Source organism: Xyrauchen texanus, chromosome 8 (assembly GCF_025860055.1).
Source record: "Xyrauchen texanus isolate HMW12.3.18 chromosome 8, RBS_HiC_50CHRs, whole genome shotgun sequence".
NCBI lineage: Eukaryota > Metazoa > Chordata > Actinopteri > Cypriniformes > Catostomidae > Xyrauchen > Xyrauchen texanus.
This window is the reverse complement of record NC_068283.1, coordinates 31,985,763-32,004,549: the sequence shown is the minus strand read 5'-3', so window position 1 is coordinate 32,004,549 and position 18,787 is coordinate 31,985,763.

Here is an 18,787-nt window from a genome sequence, read left to right as displayed (position 1 = left end):
CTATCCAAGCACAGTTCTCCTGAAGGTCTGATCTAATAATGCAGTGTGTTGCGCAACCAAAGAATATAATGAAAACGGTTATTTTTGATGATCATATTTTCTTAACAGCATAATATTTGCCTATTAATCTTATCAATGGTAGTTATTTAGGAAATTCCAGTCGATTAAATTAGAATTGATTTAAGAATTCTGCATTCTTAAAAACACACCGGTTGAACAACAATGTTGTCTGCCAATGATTCTTGTTTGAATGTGGTCTTCCTCCGTGTGCTAGCGTTCTTCCTGGACACGCATGCATACATGCCCCCACCCTGGTTTGTGTAGTTCCCGTTTCCCTGGGGAATTGGAGGAACGCAGTGTTGTTTTGCAGGAAAATTGTTGAGTCTACTGATTCTTTTTCTTTCCGTTCTTGTTCCTCCTCTTGCTGTCTCTTTCCACCTTCTATTGACATTACATTTCTTCACCTCACTCTTGATTCACCCTATTTTCAGGAAAATAACCTTATTCAAAAGTACTTAAAATATTCACTTTTCCTTATTAATTTACATATGAATTTAAAAGACCTAAAATCTTAACGTTAATTGAAAATAAAAACCTATGGATTTGTTGTTTCAACTAATTTTACAGTTGAAATGTTTTGATTTTTACAAGGAACCCTGTGTACCTTTAATTCTGTAGGTACAAACTGCATTGCAGCATTTGGTCAATCTTTGTTAAGTGTGTGAACCAGTTTCCCTGTCCTTCATACTGTGACATTATGGTGTGACAAACTCATAATGAAATGTCATTGCTAATCTTATTGCTCAACTCACCACAGCAGAGGGCCGCTGCAACAAGGAAAATTACGGAAAGGAATCAGGAATTCAAAACAAATGCGAACAAAGAAAAATCTTAATATAAGTGGTCCAAGCCACCTCACCTAAGAAGTTACATGACTGAGGGACACCAGAAGGGCTTTATGTAGAAGATGAACCATCACTCTTAAAAACAAAGGCTCTAATTAGAACCAAAAAGGGTTTTACAGCCTGATGCCTTTGGAGTACCTTTTAGAATTCCATGAAAACCTTTTTATTATATTTTAGAAATCAAAAAACATCGTTTTGGTGCTTTAAAGAATGCAGAAATCCACTGATCTGAAGAACTAATAGACTTGCAATAGACTTAGACAAGTGTAACTATAATGGTTTTGTAGTATGATGTCACTGCTAAATAGGTGTCAAGATTTACTTATCAAAACACACCTGACAGGTTAAGGCATGTGTTTTCTGTCTCTCTCTTGCTTTCTTTTTCTCTCCCTTGATTCATTCTCTCAGAGTGACAACAATCCCTTTTCACTGTCTCCTTTTTAACCTCAGTGACTTTCCCTGGAGACAGATCCAAGATCTTGCATAACTGGGACATTCCTTTACGCCTCTGACCTGATTAGAGCTCATTAAGGTGAGATACACAGAGGAAGAGGGAACAAGAGAGCCAAAGAGAGAAGTGATCATGGTGAGAATCACTTTAACGAGTACTGAAAGATGAAAGGTGGTAGTCATCTCTGCTCTGTGGAAGTATATGCATGTGTGTATGTATTTCCATCATGCATGAGGCAATGGATGTTTCAAATTACATTTCACAGGGTTATATATCATATACCTTGAGGTCAGTGATGGAATGTGAGCTTGTTTATTCTAACCTCTGTCTTAAGTTCATTCCACTGGAGATAATCTCGCTTTCAAATCACTATATTCTGAAAACAGATGTCTGCTGTATGGTACATGCCCACTCAACACAAAGGCTGCAATTAATGTTCTTGAAATCCAAACTCAAACTATAAACATGTTTCATGCTCTGTTCACACAGTATGTAATGCATTGGGTGCAAACAATGATCTCGTGTCTCTGTAGCTATATGAGGAGATTTGATTTGGTACATATGATAGATTATCATGTCCCCTTTATCAGTTGCATGCAGAAAAGGAAATGTGGTCAATAATTTCAAATGGTCAAACATCAATCAGTGAATGTGCAATTAATGTGTTATGTAAGAAAAACTCTGAGCCTGTTTTGACTTGGCTGTTGTCTTTGTTTGGACTTATGGTGCAGTTATTTGTTGTACGGTTGTCCACATAAACAAATGAGCTATAGTTGTATTCCAAGCAAAGGTGTAGATATAGGTAGGAATGATAGGGACATGCCCCTACCAACTTTCAGAAAATCGGAAATGTCTCAACCAAAAAAGGTCCTTAGTATAATTATTCATGTGTAAATTATTGTCATACTGTACCTCTTCTGAAGCAGTGCTTCAACAGTGTTGTCACATGGCACCTGTTACTTTTCTCAGTGCTGTTCAGGATGCATCACAGTCGTTTGATTTCAGAGATTTCTCTGGCAGATTTACATTGGTATCTTATATACAATCCTTGAAATTAATAGATTTGAACAAGCATACTTTTCGTGTACAAATCTTTCCTGACAAAAAGTCAAATATTTCCTGAGTTTTGCATGCAATCCAATTTGGGATTCAGCTTTTTTGGCCGGTAATTCCCCTTCTGAGGTAGACACCTAAAAATTTGAACAATTGTGTAAGAGGTGCAGGATATTAAGATGCTACTCCCAATAAATGTTTTATTTTGCACATTGGATAAGAACATCGGGATAGATTAGAAAATATTTTTTCTCAATAAAATAAGGCATTTGTAATAAAAAAGTAGTTTTTGGTTGTAAGCTAAGCCTAAAATATGTGCTTGTTCAGGAGGCCTACTTTTTCCAGATAAAAATTTAAGTACCTATAAATAAGCAATATGAGGAAACATTATGTGGGAGTGAGGGGAGATGAAAACCAGAAAGTGGGGAAAAATGTAAATGCTCCATTCTCTCTGTTATTTTGTGATGTCATTTCGCTCATGTAAATTATTAATTTACCCTACACTTTGTTTTGATTTCCATTTGTTTAATACTGGATAATACATTCTACAGAACGTAACTTTATGTTCCTTTTTATATAATTTTCTCGAGGTAAATCTTGAAAAAGATTACATTTGATTTTGACTTATTAATCATAGATTAATCACATCGCACATCACTGTCAGGTTTATCGCATATCACATTTTGCCCCCTAACTGTGCATCCCTAATGGTCAGTTCTTCATTTGTTTATTCATCAGAATTGTTTTTTTTTTTATAAATATATACAAAAATATTTAATACAGTGATGCTTAGAAATGGGACTTGTGAGGTAATTATGTAATTTCGCCTATATTACTAAAATGACTTTCTTGCATTTTCTTAATACCAAAATTTTGAATTTTATCCTTGTAATATATCCCTACCATCTTTCAAACCAATCCTACACCCTTGACCAAATTTATAAAAATCCTACATAGAGGTGAATTCATCCAAGTTTCTGTACTTTCACAGAATTCCAGCATTTTCTTTATCATGTAGAGACGGCTCACACAGAACATATTCTTGCTTTAAAAACAAAAACAAACAATTAAATGCTGATGACCCGAGACACATTTTTAAAACATGTTTTAACTTGACATGATAGCTTAAAAATGCTAATGTCCATCTAACATATTTAAATAAAATGCTACATGCTAAAATGCAATAGACCCAAAAAATAAATCCAATGTGAAGTGCCCCTTTAAAAGTCAAAACTCACAAAGACACTTACTGACCCATTCTCAAAGTGTTCTTGTGTTGTGTCCCCTGGTCACGCATAGCTATTTATTCTAAATTCTACCAGTTGGGAACAAAAATGACCAATAGCTAATAAATGTTTGACACAAACTCAGATTATGGACTTTTCTGCCTGTTCTTCCCCCTGCTATTTTCATTATCTTAACATAGTATTTGTTTTTCTAGCACTCTAAGGGCAAGCAGATATCTGAATCTCCTGTATGAAAGCGCATCATTCCAAGACTAAGCTTGAAAGAAATTGTATGTGTGTTCTAGGTTACTGTATATCTGATATTTTTTATATGGGTTTTTTGCCTGTGTCGTGTAATAGCATGAAGACAACTGAAAAGTCGAAATCCTAAATGTATGATCTCTTTACTTAGCAGCTGCTTTATCAGTACAATAGAACTGAGATACTTTCCTCTGAGCCTTGTAAAAAGACCTCTTTTAAATCTTTCAGCATTGTGCCTTGTCTGCATTCCAAGCTTCCTCCAAGTTATGCAATTAATTCTATGGTTTATTGATGTGTGCATGTGTGTGTGTGTGTGTGTGTGTGTGTTCGTCTGTGTTTAGAAAGAATGGGAGGATTTAGGAGTCTCAGTCAATATTTCACATTTTGTTGAATACTTCTGGCAATCAACTAAATCTTGCACCAATAAAAATAAATAGACACATTCCCATCTAGATAACAATGGAAGGGGACTGGCAGTCCATAGTGATGTGTGTGAGAAACAGTAATGAGATTAAATAGAGTGACAATGGAGACTATTCTTAAAGGGATAGCTCACCTAAAAATTTTAATTCTTATTTACTCACTTACTCACCCTCATACCATCCCAAAAATATATGTATTTATTTCTTCTGTGAAACACAAACTATTCAAAATATTTTGAGGAATGCATGAGGTGTTTTTGTCATGTCAATGGGGTCCAAAACGTTCATGCTCCAAAAAAGATAGCATAAACGTTTTCCATACGACTTGAGTGGTTTAATGTCTTCTAAAGCAATACAATTACTTTGGGTAAGAAACAGAACAAAATGTGTCTCCTTATTCACATCAACATCAATGATATAGCTCTATAATTTTACTGTATATCAAATGTTTTTGTCTTTTTTTATTTCGTCTGAAGAATTTGATGGGAACATCTGAGACAATGTTGATACTTAAAGAAACATAACAGAACTCTTTTTATGAGAGGACGAGAAGATATTGATTTTGGTATTTCATATTGGTGTAAAACTTCTGACAGAGTTGTTACTGCTGGTGCTTTACAGGAGGCCTCAGCTGCTAAAGAAGAACTGGCTCTTGGTCTCAGGAAATTGGAGGTCCATAATTCACACATTCTGTCAGGCTAGTGCTGTTTACAATCAATAATTTTTCAAATACATTTTAAAGCATATAAATGTAATTATATTTCACATTTGACATTGTGCTGGATTGGTGATGGTTTTGTAACACAACATTTTATGATGCTGCATACCTGCAGGGAAATGGACGATAACTAAACATGTCAGTGAGGGAACACACACTGTCTGGGTTCTCTTGCTCCAATGCAATACTTCTGCCAGAGGATTTCACATTAATGGGGTTTATTTATTTATAGCTCTTGAAAGTGAATCTTTGAAATCTAATACAGCTTGATCAAACAGATGATTGTCTGAGGTATGTTCCAGCACACAGAAACAAACATGACAATCACCAGAACATTCCTGCGTGTGTGTGGGTGAGTGTCTGAGATGTGTGTCTGTACAGGATAATCCTATTTCTTCAGTTGATCAATGTTTTGACTAAATTATGGAACATCCTTGTGGTAGTTCTGCTGAAATATTAGTGACCCTAATGTGAATGAGGATACAAGACTCAGACTAAACTTGTCTCCAGTGGATACTAATTCACTAGCAAATTTGAAAAATGGATCAATGGAATTCTAAGCCTTCGAGCAAGGAATGAGAATGATTTTTATAACATTTTGGATCTCTCTCTCTCTCTCTCTCTCTCTCTCTCTCTCTCTCTCTCTCTCGTCTTCTCGGGTACACCGATCGGGTGAAACACAAGATCCCTGTGACAGATGACATCCCCATCACCCAAGTGTACAGACGGATACCTCCAAACCAATTCGAGGAAGTGAAAGTCGAGGAAGTTTCTAGCTGTGCAGAAAAGAATACACCAGGCAGATATTCAACCCTATCCCCATCCGATCCCTGTGCCAACACCACAAAGCAAGGTACGGCCTGTGAGGAAAGTTGTTAATCAGGTGGATTAGAGACAGTCAATGTCCTTAGATGTGGAGCGTGTAGTGGTGAAGGAGACATGTCCAATTGAGGAAGGGCGATCAATGCCTCCTTGTGTTGGTTTCAGTGGAGACTAAGGTTGAGGAATGTGAGGTTGTTGGTGAGACACTTACTGGGATTGAGGGAAAGGTAGATGAAGGAAATGGTGGTGTGGAAGTGGTAAAAACTGACTCATTTTCAGATGTTGTTGTGAAGCATCCAGTACCTGCTCCAAGGAGTAGTTTGGCTGTGCCATTTGAGCCAAAAGTACCTACACCTGTGCCACGTCGGTCTCAAAGGCAGACGGCAGGTAAACACAGCAACCCAAATAATTTGCCCAAGACCGTTTGTAATGTGTTGTCGTTCAGCCCAGACATTTTGTCTCAAGTTTTGGCCGGCATGGTGATTTATACATCTGAAAAACTATATGGAGCTATGAACAGCTAAGCGGGAAGTCTAAGTGGATGATGACTTATAGCAGGGGAGAGTGTGACCAGGCCAATAATAGCCTGCAATTGGACTACATACCCCGAGAGGTCACCCTTGTGAATATGTGTGGTGAAGTAGCCAAAAGAGAGGGTGATGTGTTGTCTAGTGTTAGAGATCCCTGTGCGCATGTGTCAGCTGGTGTGTGTGTGTTGGAGTGGAGAGAAGCACCATTTTTGAGGAATAGAGTGAGAGCTCACTCAGGTTGTTTGAGTGTGTTCATTGGACAATCGGAAAATTCATCTGTCGCACAGAACTTATCTCTCTCCGTGTGCAAGAGATCTTCACGGGGCGAGATCGAAGAAGCCTCCATGATGGAGATTGAGCAGGGTAGAAGCGATGAGTTATTAGTCACGTGACTCTTCCTGTGAGGTGCAGCACTTCACAAAAAAACAGTAAAAGCCACTGCCGTTGTTTATTAGGGGTTCAATTACTTCCATAAATAGTTTTGTGTATCTTGTCTCACTTTGGGATAGCTGTAACTCCTTTTGGGAAGTTGTAAAGTGATGCTGATGTGAATCTATATTCTACTGAGTCATCTAAAATGTGAAAATAACCATAAGGGAATAAGATACACAGTTTGACCATTCATAGTTTGACAGAGACTGTTCTGTATCTTTGTTTGTTTTCTTTGTTATTTTGCAACATTGCATTTCAGAAGTACAAGTGATGTGGATATTGGAATCCTATAATAACTTTGTTTTTGTTTTTTGTTCTTTTGCTGCTGTTGTGAGTTTTGGTGTAAAACACCTACACACAAATCGAAACCACAGACATTAACGCTGTGTCTTTCTCGAGTGCGGCCAGAAATAAAGAATGTCTTGCTGTGTCTGTGTCTCTTTAAAAGTAAGCACGTTCGCACGGTCACATATATTTTTCCTGATCCCACACATGCAAAGAAACTGAACCAAAAGGTTTTGCTCTCTAACTGGAATTAATTTATCTGAGTGTATATCAAAAAGGCGAGAAAAGATGGCACAACAGATACTGAGTTTAAAGGTGAAGTGTATAATTCTGGCCCCATTAGTCACCAAATGAACTTCCACAAATAATGACTGTTTTCAAACAGTTTTCCAGAACACTCCACTCATCTGACATGGGCCGGATACTCCCCCCTAAAACTCATGCCATTGGTTGAGACAATGTTGTCAGACTGGTTGGAATGCTTCAATAAACCAAGCAATGTTTTGATAGATCCATCAAGCCATTTATTACATTTTTCAGAGAAATCCGTCTACAAATAATGTACTTTTTTTGTCATTAACTATTTTTATTGATTCCAAACTCAAATTACCACAAACAGCTATCTCAGGTGGAAGCGACCAATGTGCCAAATGTCTGAGACCAAAAGCATAATAGTAAAACATAATCTTGGGGAGACCCAACTCACCTTTGTCAATTGGCCTGTGTAACTTGTTATAATGCATCCGAGGACGTTTACCATTCCAGATAAAGGATTTAGCTATACTATCAAATCTTTTAAAATAAAAGAGGGGAACTTCAGATGGGAGAGACTGTAGTAGGTAGTTGAATTTTGGAATACAATTCAGTTTTATAACATTAACCTTCCCAGTCATAGATAAATGAGGTGAAGCACATCTGTCCACGTCATTCAAAAACCTTTTTATGAAATGTCAACTTTAACTCTAACAAAATCACACAAATTTGCTTGGAATAAAATACCCAAATACTTAATGCCTTGTTTGGGCTACTGAAAGGTGCCCTGCTGAAAAGCCGTTACCGGGAAGTACGCTGTCAGAGCCAAAGCTTCAGATTTAGACCAATTAACTCTGTATCCCAAGAATTTAGAAAAGGAATTAATAATTCTCTGGAGGCAAGGTATAGATCTAGTTCAAGGTATAAATTTCACGACCAGCAGATTTCACTGAGGGAATGGTAGAAAACACTCTCTCTGCTATATATATCTGGCCAGAGGTTTTCCTGCTTTGACCCCTGACTCAAAATATGACTGTCTTGCCCTGAATAACCAAAACTCCACCTTTCGCGACAAAATAGTATTAAATCTGTATTTCAATTGGGTCAATTATCTGAGGCCATTAGACAACATTTGGCACTTCAGTTTTGCCTCGGCACTTTTAATATTCCCTTACGAGTTCTTGTGCTTTGGATTTCTTGATGAATGAGGGAAACTGTATGATCCATCCCCTAAGAACCACCTTAAGTGCCTTCCAAGCCATGCCCACAGAGGATACCAGTTGGTCTCCATATAAACATTGATTTCGGCCTTTAACATATGTTGAAATTCAGGATTTTGCAAAAGGGAAACATTAAAGCACCAACTACATGATTTATTTTTCTCTGTATGTGGCAACTCCTCTAAACTCACCAGGGCGTGATCTAAGACTAAGATATTTCCAATTGAATAATCAACAAACGATGAAATGAGGGACTTAGATATATATAAAAAAATATATTCTACAATAAATCTTACAGACTGATGAAAAGAATGTATATTCCCTAACGGATGGGTTCAAAAGTCTCCAAATATCTGTAAGACCAAGATTTTTACACATCCTGTGAAGAGTCACTGTTGCTTGGGGGCATACACAATTTTGCTTCACTATCAAGAACTGGGTCCATCAAAAGATAGTCTCCTCCAAATATTATATCATGAGGGGTGCCAGCAGATTACAACATCCCTTCAAGATCTATAAAAAAGCCCTGATCATCAGCGTTAGATGTGTAAATATTAGCCAAAATCAACCTTTGCCCCTGAATTTCTGCTAAAACAATTATTACTTTTCCTAATTTATCTTTACTCTGTTTGAGACATTTTAATTGCTCTTGAGCCAGCACTAAATAAAACATATCCACCCCATTTCTTTTCAGCTTCCTGTGGGGAAAGATGCATTTCTTGAAGAAACACTATATTATATTTCTTACGTTTAAGAAAAGAAATAACCTTCTGTGGCAGGGCGGAGGGCGGGGCCGGGTCGTGATACTACACACCTGGTCCCGTATTAGGCTAATTATGCCTCCGTGAGGTTTAAAGGCTGACTGCAGAGGGCCGTGCGGGAGAGAGAGATTGTTAGCGGACATGTCCGTCATGTGGAGTGTAAAGGTTTTCAATGGAAAGGAGGAGGCGAGAACCGGCTTTTCAATATAAATAATAGGTTTAATGATAAACTTAAAAGAACACAAACACACATGACGGACATGTCCGCTAACGATCTCTCTCTCCCGCACGGCCCTCTGCAGTCAGCCTTTAAACCTCACGGACGCATAATTAGCCTAATACGGGACCAGGTGTGTAGTATCATGACCCGGCCCCGCCCTCCGCCCTGCCACACCTTCCTTCTTTTTATAGGTGCCTCAACCTATTCACATTCCACGTGGAGAGAGACAATCCACTCATATCACATTTGACATTTTGACATATTAGAAAAAATAGATTGTGATTATAATGACCTCAGTCCAACATTAGTGCAACAATCAAACCATGAACCCCCCCCCCCAAAAATGAAAATGAAAATGAAAAAGAAAAACATGTGCATTAACCCCGCACATGACAGCGCCAACTAGTGTCCATTACTCTAATTGCAAACAGTCCATGTACACCTATGAGAGCCCCCGCTACAACTTTGCTGTCAGATTGCTCAAGTCCGGTGTTTCTATACACACTTTGTGAGACAGAGTGTGTATAAATTGGCAAGAAATTTGGCCAGAATTGATAGAGGCCTGTCTCCCTCCGTGGATCTCCAGGCCAGAACTCTGTTTCTGTTTCTCTGTTTCTGTCACTCGATTTCCAGCTCATGGCCTGTTATGTCGAAGAGCTAGTCTAAGAATTTCACCATATCTCTGCCTTCTTCATCCTCAGGAATTCCAAAAATTCGGATCTTGTTTCGCCGGTTACAATTCTCATGGTCTTCAAACTTTTCCCAAACACGCTCCAAGTCCGCCTTGTACGCTAGCGGATTAGCAGCTAATTCCCTCTCCGATGACTCCAGATAATCGATCGGTTTCTCAACATCTGCCTGTAACCAACACCGTGTATTTAGTCTCCATGGCAGTGATCGATTTATGTATTACAGCAAGATCCTCCAAATCAGCAACAACCTTCGTCAGAATTGCCGTCTGTGGCAGCAGGGGCGTGGTCAAGCGCCCGTCCGGGAGAGAAAAGCGGTAAGGGCACTTACACCTGAACTAAATTATGTCTAACACCTGTCTCTAATTTCAGTGAGCACGGGGAGAGCGGCATAAAAATGCAGCGAGAGGGCCTCCAGGGGGAGAGACGACAAGCTAACCCAGTGTGCTTGTGTCATATTGTGTTACTATAAATTGTGTAAATTACGACGGCATTAAAAAGCTTACCTTGTGGCGAAGACCTGCCTCCTGTCCTCCTTTCCATTGAATAATATTACACTGGTGCCGAAACCCGGGAATTTAAAGGAAGCATGGAAAGTGGTCGCCCATAGAGTCCTCCCAGCTGGTAGAAGTCCTCCAGTCCCTCGCGACGCTGCATCAAGGCCACCAGCAATCCCTGCTTGAGCTCCGGCAGGACCAAGATCGCCGTTTTTTTTAAATCATGCGGGCTCAGGCAGAGGACCGGCTCACAATCCGGAGCCTCCTCAGCCAGGAGGACGCGTCAGCCACAACCGTGACCCCGGACACCCGCGCTACGCTGCCCCCCCATGCTACAGAAGATGGGGGCAGCAGATGATCCTGAGGCCTTCCTCGATTTGTTCGAGCGTTCAGCAGAAATCTGGGGCTGGCCCCGCGAACAGTGGGCAGCCCACCTGATTCCCCTCCTGTCCGGGGAAGCTCAACTTGCGGCACAGCAGTTGCCGGCGATGACCCTCCTGGCCTACACCGATCTGAAGAGGTCTATTCTGCAGCGGGTCGGTCGGAGCCCGGAAGAGAATCGCCAGTTCTTCCGGGGCATGAAACTTGGAACATCCGATCGCCCGTTCGTGTTCGCTCAACGGCTCCGGGATGCCTGTCGGAGGTGGCTGCTCGCGGGGGATCGCGACGTCGAGGGAGTAATCGACCAGGTGGTACTGGAACAGTTCGTTCAAGGGCTGCCTCGGAAGACGGCGGGGTGGGTCCAGTGCCATCGCCCGGCGTCGCTGGAGGAAGCTGTTCGGCTGGCGGAGGACCACTTGGCGGCGATCCCGAGGGCGGACGAGCCCTCTTCTTCTTCTCTCTCTCTTTCCCCTTCCCTTGTGTCTGCCCCTGCCCTCGCCCCCTCCCCTATGTTCTCTCCTTCTGTTCTCTCCCCAGGGCCTGTTATTGCCCCGCGCAGGCGTGGAGGGTTCCAGAGACCAGCTCCCGGCCTTGGGAGAATGTACCCTCCCATTTCCCGTCATTCAGCCGCTCTCCTCCTCAGGTGGAGGCGCCCGCCAGCACAAGTGCGGCCGCAACGCCTAGGCCGGCCTGTTGGAGGTGCGGAGACCTGGACCACTTCCGGGATCAGTGTCCGCTGATGGAGGTGGGGACGGTGGTGCGGGTCTCTGACGTCCCGCAGGCTGCCCCCAATCGGGCTGGAGCATACCGGATTCCGGTAAGGATCAGGGGGGGTATTTACCAAGCTTTGCTGGACACCGGCTGCAATCAGACCACCATCCATCAACGCTTGGTTCAACCCGGGGCTTTGGGTTTAGCTAAACTGGTGAGGGTGAGGTGTGTGCATGGGGATGTTCACAAGTATCCCATGGTGACTTTGGCGATTAAATTCAGGGGGAGAACCATAGTGTGGAGGCAGCGGTTAGTTCCCGTCTCACTCATCCGCTAATCTTGGGTACTGATTGGCCGGGTTTTGAAGATATTTTAGAGGAGATTTGCGTGGATGGGTCCTGCATAAAGAGGTGTGCGGTGTGCGATGCTCTGGCAGGGGAGGCGGAGCTGGGGCCGTCCTCGGCTGCTCTGAATGACGAGGGAAGGGGCGAGGTGGCCACCCCTCCTCTCAGGGAATTCCCTGAGGGAGACTTCCCTCTAGAGCAGTCGCGAGACGAAACCCTTAAACATGCTCTTGACCAAGTGAGAGTAATTGATGGTCAGCAGCTTCGGCCGGGCATCGCCATTTCATACCCGTATTTTGCCATGATTAAAGATCGGCTATATAGAGTGACGCAGGACGCTCAAACAAAAGAGGAAGTGACCCAATTGTTGATTCCACGGCGCCGCCGGGAAATAGTTTTCCAGGCGGCTCACTATAATCCTATGGCCGGTCACCTAGGGGAACGAAAAACACTTCTCCGTCTAATAGCCCGTTTCTATTGGCCGGGCATTGGCGGTGACGTCCGCAGGTGGTGTGCGGCGTGCCGTGAATATCAGCTGGTAAACCCACCGGCCACCCCAAAAGCGCCATTGTGCCCTCTACCATTGATCGAGGTCCCCTTTGAAAGAATTGGGATGGACCTCGTCGGGCCATTAGAACGGACAGCACGCGGGCATCGCTTCGTGTTAGTCCTAGTGGATTACGCGACGCAATATCCGGAAGCAGTGCCTCTGAGCAACATCTCCGCATGTAGTGTTGCAGGGGCACTCTTCAAGATAATCTCCCGGGTGAGGATTCCGAAAGAATCCAAACGAAAGAAATCCTCACCGATCAAGGCACGACTTTTATGTCACGAACACTCCGCGAACTTTACGAGCTCTTGGGCATTAAGTCGATTCGCACCAGCGTTTACCATCCGCAGACTGATGGCCTAGTGGAACGATTTAATAAAACGCTCAAGAACATGATTCGTAAATTCGTACACGATGACGCTAGAAATTGGGATAAGTGGCTAGACCCACAGGGTTCTCCCCGTTTGTGCTGCTGTACGGGCGACGCCCACGCGGGGTCCTCGACGTCATCCGCGAAGCTGGGGAGGAGGGACCTTCTAACTCTTTCCCCGCCAAACACGGAATTTTCCGTGTTTTATGAAAAAACGCTTCCCCGCCAAACACAGAATTTTCCGGGTTTCCGTGTTTTAGGTGTTATACGGTAAGGAAGACCCCTCCGCATGTTTTGAAAGAGTACCCAACTCTTTGATCAAAGAAACAGACTGCGATCGTCTCAAACATGAAGAAGTGGAGTATGAGAAGCTCAAAATATCAGACATAAACATGCCTTTTTCTCAGCTTTTTGTCTGAAATGTTGTTTTTTGACAAAACCTACCTCTGTTCAAGTCGCAATAAAAAAGAACAAATGAAGATAAAATAAAATCATTTTTTTGCCTAAAAGCAACACTCCGGTTACTTGTGGAGACCACCTCTCACCGCGTCAACTCATAGAGGGTTCCGATTTACAAAAGGAATTTGCAGACGTGTTTTCCCCTCTACCGGGCCGTACAAACATCATACAGCACCACATCGAGACTGAACCGGGCGTGGTTGTACAGTGCCGCCCCATCGCTTACCCGAACATAAAAAGAAAATAGTTCGGGAGGAATTAGATGCGATGCTCGATATGGGCGTAATAGAGGAATCCCACAGCGATTGGTCCAGCCCGGTTGTTCTTGTTCCGAAGAGCGATGGGTCTGTTCGATTCTGTGTGGATTACAGAAAAGTTAACGCGGTGTCTAAATTTGATGCGTACCCAATGCCCTGTGTTGATGAACTGCTCGATCGGTTAGGTACTGCTCGTTTTTATTCGACCTTGGATTTAACAAAGGGTTATTGGCAGATCCCCTTGACACCAATGTCCCGTGAGAAAACCGCCTTCACTACGCCGTTTGGATTACACCAATTCGTGACGCTTCCTTTCGGTTTGTTTGGGGCACCAGCCACGTTTCAGCGTCTTATGGATCGGATCCTCAGACCTCACACCGCATATGCCGCTGCCTATCTAGATGATATTATCATTTATAGCAATGACTGGCAGCCATGCAACATCTGAGGGCCATTCTGAGATCGCTGCGGCGGGCGGGGCTCACAGCAAATCCTAAGAAGTGCGCGACTGGGCGTGTGGAGGTACAGTATCTGGGGTTCCACTTGGGTCATGGCCAGGTGCGTCCCCAAATTGACAAAACCGTGGCCCTAGACCCAAGACCAAAAAGGGGGTGAGGCAGTTCCTGGGGCTGGCTGGCTATTATAGAAGGTTTGTGCCTAATTATTCGGACGTCACCAGCACGCTGACTGACCTCACTAAAAAGGGGGCTCCAGATCCGGTCCAGTGGTCAGAGCAGTGCCAACAGGCGTTTATGCAGATTAAAGCCGCACTTTGTGGGGGGCCGCTTCTTCATGCACCTGACTTCTCTCTCCCTTTTGTATTACAGACGGACGCTTCAGACAGAGGGCTGGGGGTCGTACTCTCGCAGGTGGTGGAGGGGGAGGAGCGCCCGGTGCTGTACATTAGCCGTAAGCTCTCCTTAAGGGAGACTAAGTACAGCACCGTAGAGAAGGAGTGTCTGGCCATAAAGTGGGCGGTCCTCACCCTCCGATACTACCTGCTGGGGTGGGCCTTCACCCTCTGCTCGGATCATGCCCCACTGCAGTGGCTCCACCGCATGAAAGATACTAACGCCCGGATCACCCGTTGGTATCTGGCCCTCCAGCCTTTTAAGTTCAAGGTGGTCCACAGACCGGGGGTGCAGATGACTGCCGCTGACTTCCTCTCCAGAAATGGGGGGGAGTGGTAGGCAGGCCGGATGACGCCCCGGCCTGAGTCGGGCGGTGGGGGTATGTGGCAGCGGGGGCGTGGTCAAGCGCCCGTCCGGGAGAGAAAAGAGGTAAGGGCGCTTACACCTGAGCTAAATTATGTCTAACACCTGTCTCTAATTTCAGTGAGCACGGGGAGAGCGGCATAAAAAGGCAGCGAGAGGGCCTCCAGGGGGAGAGACGACAAGCTAACCCAGTGCGCTTGTGTCATATTGTGTGTTACTATAAATTGTGTAAATTACGACGGCATTAAAAAGCTTACCTTGTGGCGAAGACCTGCTTCCTGTCCTCCTTTCCATTGAATAATATTACACCGTCATGTTCAACAGTTGACGCTGAAACTCTTTCACCTCATTGGCCAAATTGAGTCCCGGGCTTGCGGCCTGTTGCCCAGGGGCTTCAGCTTGAGCACGTAAGTGTCTTTTAAATTCTCCAGAGCCCAAGGATGTTGAATTATTTGACATATTGTCTTCAAAGAACAGTTATGGAACAGGGTGTATCGAATCTCACCGGTTTATGATACAAAAAGTATTAAAGGGTGCAAAGGATGCAGAGCTCGCCATTCACACTTCCGAACCTCGCTTGATGCCACGCAACTCCTTACAAATAGCTTACTTATAGTTGCCTCTGTGTTTACAGTAAGCTAGGATAAAAGAAAGTATATTAACATCCAAAACAATACACACATCAGTCTATGAGACTAGTAATAACAACTGTGATAGACGAGGATGTTTACTGCATTGAGAGACTGATAGTTAAGTTAAGTGAAACTCTTACCCAAACCGGCTGTACCTCATGTCTCTCTCACATGGGAGCCATCAAAAGATCAAAGAGCCTCAGGTGATGTTATGAAACAAGAGGCTTCTTCAGCTTGTAGTCTCTAATGGGACAGCATACTGTCACTTTGCCTAACAAAGCCATGAAAATGAAAAGATACACAATCATCTGTTGCACCAGAATAGTTTCTCAGCCCTGGATAACAACCCCTTTTGGGCCAACTGTACTTCTGTGTGTTACTTCTTGGTTTTTGAACTGTAGAAATAAACACCAAAGAATATGGTCACATAATGTTCTATTTTCCGAGATTTATCAGTTCACAGCTGTATTATACTGCTGCACACCTCTTTTTGTGTTTGTATAATTCCTAATTTAGAAGTCAGTGACATGCTAAGGGATTTTTAACTGTAACAAACTAATAAAAACCATCATAATCACATTCATTTCATAAGAATACAAAACATGCTCAAATGTTGGCAAGAGAGTTGAGCTTTTGGCAGAAATGGAAATTGTATCTCACTGTAATTCAAAGACAAAATAATCTTAGTGTGAGATAACAGAAATATAGCTTGTGAAAAATCTCATGTCAGGAAACTGGGTTCATGCAGCCCTAAGTGGTTTTGCAAGGTTCACTTCCCTAGTGTGTAGGTGTTTGCTTTGAACTACATGTACTGAATGTGTCTTTTTTGTAAAGGACTTCAAGTTTTTGCATTAATAATGGAGCTTTGTCTCTTGGGAAATATCTGATTAAAAAAATTAGATCTTGTAATCCTGGTTCTATCTAAGAATAAAATGTATTTGTTCAGTCATCACAGTTAAATTTATATCTTGTTCTAGGCCACTGAGGTATTACATAACACCAGCCCAGAATTAATGCACCAAGCAGAAAGAGTGCCCCACTTTAAAGAGCTGCTGTTCAGTGTATAACAACAACAGTGATCAACTTTCCTTCTCTTTTCGTTTGAATACTATAATATATGCTTTAATTAACATGTGTGCAGTTATTCTTGACAAACAAAGAGTCTTAAAGACATTCGGGTACACTTTCATCACAGACATAGAAAGGAAATTAGGTACCGCTGTGGTTTCTTGTATGAATGTGTAGTTCTTTAGCGCATCCTGTTGGTTTGAACCTGTCTGTGTACATGTGAGCAGTAGCCCTGGGTGCCTCTCCTATTGTCTTGGGGTCATTTTTGACCCAGGCTAGGTCAAGAATCCTTTATAAATACTGCATTGTTCTTTGTACTGGAACCAAACGTTGTGACATTGTCAAGAACATCAAAACAAACAAAATAAAATAATATAAATATATGTATTTTTTGTGTAGAATTGTTTATGAGAAGTAACAATTTAAAAACTTCCATTGTCTTAATGGGTCAATTTGTATCCATATGGGAAGAACCAGTTATGACCATTCAACTTCAAATTTTCTGGATTTATAATTTTTTTTATTTTATTTTTTTTTTTGTACATCTATGAATCAAATTTAGCCCTTAGCCCCATACTGTTCTCTAGTTTCCCCATAGGTACCCACACAAGTACACACAGAGAGAGCTTTTTTTTATTTTTATTTTTTTTACAGTTTTGAACGGACAATATGTTAGTACATAAATTTGCAAACATGGATTTCATTTCATAGGGTACAATGTGTACCCAATGGTAAAATACCTATTGCATATAATTTTATCCTAAAACATTAGAAATATCTATTAAGGTACCTTCCTTAACAATTGTAAAACTGCAAACAAATTGTTCGACTTTAGTGGGAAGGAATGTCACAATGTACATTGTGGCAGCGGGGGCGTGGTCAAGCGCCCGTCCGGGAGAGAAAAGCGGTAAGGGCGCTCACACCTGAGCTAAATTATGTCTAACACCTGTCTCTAATTGCAGTAGCGTGAGGAGAGCGGATAAAAGCCAGCAGCCACAGAGCATCGGGAGAGCCTGACAACAAGGCGGAGAATACGTGTGTGTTGAAGAAATTGAGTGACAAAAATAAAGCTTACCCCTTAAGCTGACGTCTGTTTCCGTCCCTTCCTTGGTCCGCTTGACACTGGTGCCGAAACCCAGGAATAGAAGGAACACCTTTTTTCTTGTTCCAAGTTATGGAACAGAGTCGCCCCATAGAGTCCTCCCAGCTGGCGGAAGTCCTCCAGTCCCTCGCTACTCTCCATCAAGGCCACCAACAATCCCTGCTTGAGCTCCGCAGGATCAAGATCGAAGAAAATCGCCAACTCTTCTGGAGCATGAAGCTAGAGAAGTCCGATCGCCCGTTCGCGTTTGCACAACGGCTCCGGGATGCCTGTTGGCGGTGGCTGCTTGCGGGGGACCGCGACGTCGAGGAAGTCATCGATCGGGTGGTGCTGGAGCAATTCGCGCAACGGCTGCCCAGGAGAACGGCGGAGTGGGTCCAGTGCCACCGCCCGGCGTCGCTGGAGGAAGCCGTACGACTCGCGCAGGACCACATGGCCGTGGCGCCTGGGCCGGTCTGCTGGAGGTGCGGAGACCCGGACCATTTCCGGGATCAGTGTCCGCTGATGGAAATAGGGACGGTGGTGCGGGTCTCCGACTTCCCGAAGGCTGCCCCCCATCAGGCTGGAGCGTACCGTATTCCGGTAAGGATCCAGGGGGGTACATACCAAGCATTGTTGGATACCGGCTGTAACCAGACCACCATCCACCAACGCTTGGTTCAACCCGGGGCTTTGGGCTTAGCTAAACTGGTGAGGGTGAGGTGTGTGCATGGGGATGTTCACAAGTATCCCATGGTGACTTTGGCGATTAAATTCAGGGAAAAAAACCATAGTGTGGAGGCAGCGGTTAGTTCCCGCCTCACCCAGCCGCTAATCTTGGGTACTGATTGGCCGAATTTCAAAGATATTTTAAAGGGTATTTGTGCGGATGGGTCCTGCATAAAGAGGTGTGCGGTGTGCGATGCTTTGGCAGGGGAGGCGGAGCCGGGGCGCTCACACCTGAGATAAATTATGT